This window comes from Meriones unguiculatus, chromosome 15, assembly GCF_030254825.1.
Source record: "Meriones unguiculatus strain TT.TT164.6M chromosome 15, Bangor_MerUng_6.1, whole genome shotgun sequence".
Classification (NCBI taxonomy): Eukaryota; Metazoa; Chordata; class Mammalia; order Rodentia; family Muridae; genus Meriones; species Meriones unguiculatus.
In genome coordinates, this window is record NC_083362.1 from 22,416,854 (window position 1) to 22,420,000 (window position 3,147).

Consider the following 3,147-nt stretch of genomic DNA (forward strand, 5'->3'; position numbering starts at 1 on the left):
AATGTAATATCCTATTGGGGTCATTCTCATTCAAACCCATAATCTACTCCCTGTCCGTCTCTCATTCACTTTTTCTGTGATTCAGTCTTGTAAGCTCATAACTACAGATCCAGTGCCTGCTGCCATGCTTCCTGCCATGGTATTCATGCGCTCTAACCCCTAGAACGAGAAGACTGCAGTTAAATTAAGTTAAATTATCTAAATAATCCTACAATTAAAACTCACCATGCTAGTTGGTACTGATTGCCAACTTGATAGAATCTATAACTACCTAGAAGATGTGCTTATGCGCTTGCCTTGGAGGGGTTACATAGATTAGGCTAACTGATTTGGAAGCCCCACCTTAACCTTAGGGCCACCATTCCTTGAGCTGTAGCATGGGTGGAATTAAAAAACAAAAGATGATGACATCCATTACTGTCATCTTTCTGAATATGGATATTACATGACCAGCCACCTCAAGTTTCTGATAGTGTGACTTCGTGACAACCAAAATAAATAATAGCATTATCTGCGAGCCAAAACCAACCCTTTATTTCTCGAGTTGCTTTTCACATTATATTTTATCATAGCAACAGGAAAAGAAGCAAATGCATTACACATGATTTTAAAAGTCTACCAACAGCAAGCAAAAGCTCCAAGGGATCCTTATAAAAGTATGTAAAGCAGTAACATTTGCATAATTTATTAGTCATTCAATTTTCACAAGCCAGAAAAATTACTTCTATAAAAGTAAATGTTCTCTCAAAGTTTATATATTGATTTAATGCTGTTGCACATATTAATTTTAATAATTTCTGAAATTGCCTTATTCCATTTCAACTATATATAGGAATTAACATAATAAAAAGTAAATTTGATAAGATGTTTGAATGTTTGCCAAAAAATTAAAGGTAAAATGAAGATTTACTAAAATTAGTTATAATTAATAACTTTAAAGTAATGTAGAGACATTAAACCAAGTTCTTGATTCAAATGCAGTGCAAAATATCAAAAAGACAAATAAGAAACCATCTCATTATGATTGGAAGCCTTATAACAGGACAGAAGCCTATCACAGAGGGCCTCTGAAAGACTCTACCTAACAGGGTATTGAAGCATATGCTGAGACTCATAGTCAAACTTTGGTCACAATACAGGGAAACTTATATAAGAAAGGGAGATAGAAAGACCTGGAGAGGACAGGAGCTCCACAAGGAGAGCAACAGAACCAAGAAATCTGAGCACAGGTGTCTTTTCTGAGACTGATACTCCAACCAAGGACCATGCATAGAGATAACCTAGAATCCCTACAAAGGTGTAGCCCATAGCAACTCTGTGTCCAAGAGGGAGGGATCCCTAGTAATGGGAACAGGGATTGTCTCTGACATGAACTCAGTGGCTGGCTCTTTGATCACCTCCTCCTAAGGGAGGAGCAGCCTTACCAGGCCACAAAGGAAGACAATGCAGCCAGTCCTGATGAGACCTGATAGGCTAGGGTCAGATGGAAGGGGAGAAGACCTCCCCTATCAGTGGACTTGTGGAGGATCATGGGAGGAGAAGAGGGAAGGTGGGCAGGATTGGGAGGGGACAAGAGAGAGGGCTACAGCTGGGATATACAGTGAATAAATTGTAATAAATAAAAATAAAGTAAAAAAAAAAAACAGGGCCATAAAAAAAGGTTATGATAACCTGGCTCAGTTGCATCATTCATGTGGCTACAGTTTAAGTTGATATGTTCCTGCATAAACTCTTTACATAAAAATACTTCAAGGGTCAGTGAAAAAAGAAAATGGAGGAGAACAGCAATCACAGTTAGACAGCTATGTCTTAAGTAGGGTTCTTTGTTCAGACTCCATGAAGAAAGTACAACAATAGTGACTGTATAAATGATGGAAATTGAACTACTGCTGCAGGCAACAGAGACTGCTTTAAAGGTGGAGATGTTCTAAGGCAAACTTCAGAGCTGAAGCTCGCTTCTGCTTTTCATCCCAGTATCCCTCCATGTCATCTCTTCACTCACAGAAGGATCATCTAGAACTAGTCCCTATTCCGTTGGTCATTGTCATTAGTGCGTCACCTCCTCCTATTCTGTCAGCAGACTGACTCTCTGCTTGTAAATGATCTTACAGAGTGAACTCATTTCCTCTGAAGGAAACTAAACACAAAGGTTTAGCCTACACACATTCAGAGAATAAAATGCAACTGTGGTTCTGCCACTTGTACACTTTGAAAAATGTTAACTCAAAAAATGTTCTAAAAATATTCTCTTAAAGGTGTGGGGGGGTGTTTTATTTTCCTGGAGAAACACAGTATCTGTAGTAATCCACTAGTAAGTAATATGTGTAAAATCATAGGCCACTGAATTTCTATGACTGAATGAAGTTTCAAAAACTCTGTCCAAGTCTGATATAAAGAGACTACTGATCTAGGCCCTTTGAGAGGTGAAACTTTTTGACAATACAAAGTAGGAAATTGTGATCACTAAGCCACAGTTACCACTGTGATGTTCCCTGTGTATAGCTTATTCAGAGACCTACAAAAAAGAACATAAAGTAAGCTGGGGGCCTCTGAAGCTCCTACCCCATGCTTCTTCAAGGCTGCAAGCCTGTGAGCTATTCTTGCAGTGGCCTTTGATATAAAATACTGAAAACATTGGATTATCCTAAGAATACCATTTTGAAAGGAGGAATTTCTAGGATTGCTTTTTCTCTGCTGCTGACCCAGAAAGACCCACCAGTCCATAGGTAAGCAGACTGAAAGTGTGACAGGACCATTAGAGATCCCTCAGATACAATCAAGAACTTGGATACACCAAGTTCCACAGCAGGGATAAAACAATCCTAGTATTCATAAGGCAAGAATCCACTGGGGAAAGCCAGCTATGTGTAGAGGAAAAATTCCAGTGTCAATTCACTCTTCCAGCTGTCATGAGCTATCTTCTCCTTCCTGGATAACAGGGGTAAAATACTTTTCAACCACCAATTACTAATAAGTGTACCTAAAAAGTCATGATTGTCTATGAATGCAATTTTTAAAATGTAGATATTTTGGTCAAAGTTCTGACCTACGTTATTTCAAGTGCTGTGAGCAATACTATTTCTTAATTACTATTCTCAAAACTTTACTAGTTTAATCTTCGTTACAATAACTTCCTTGGCTTTCTTA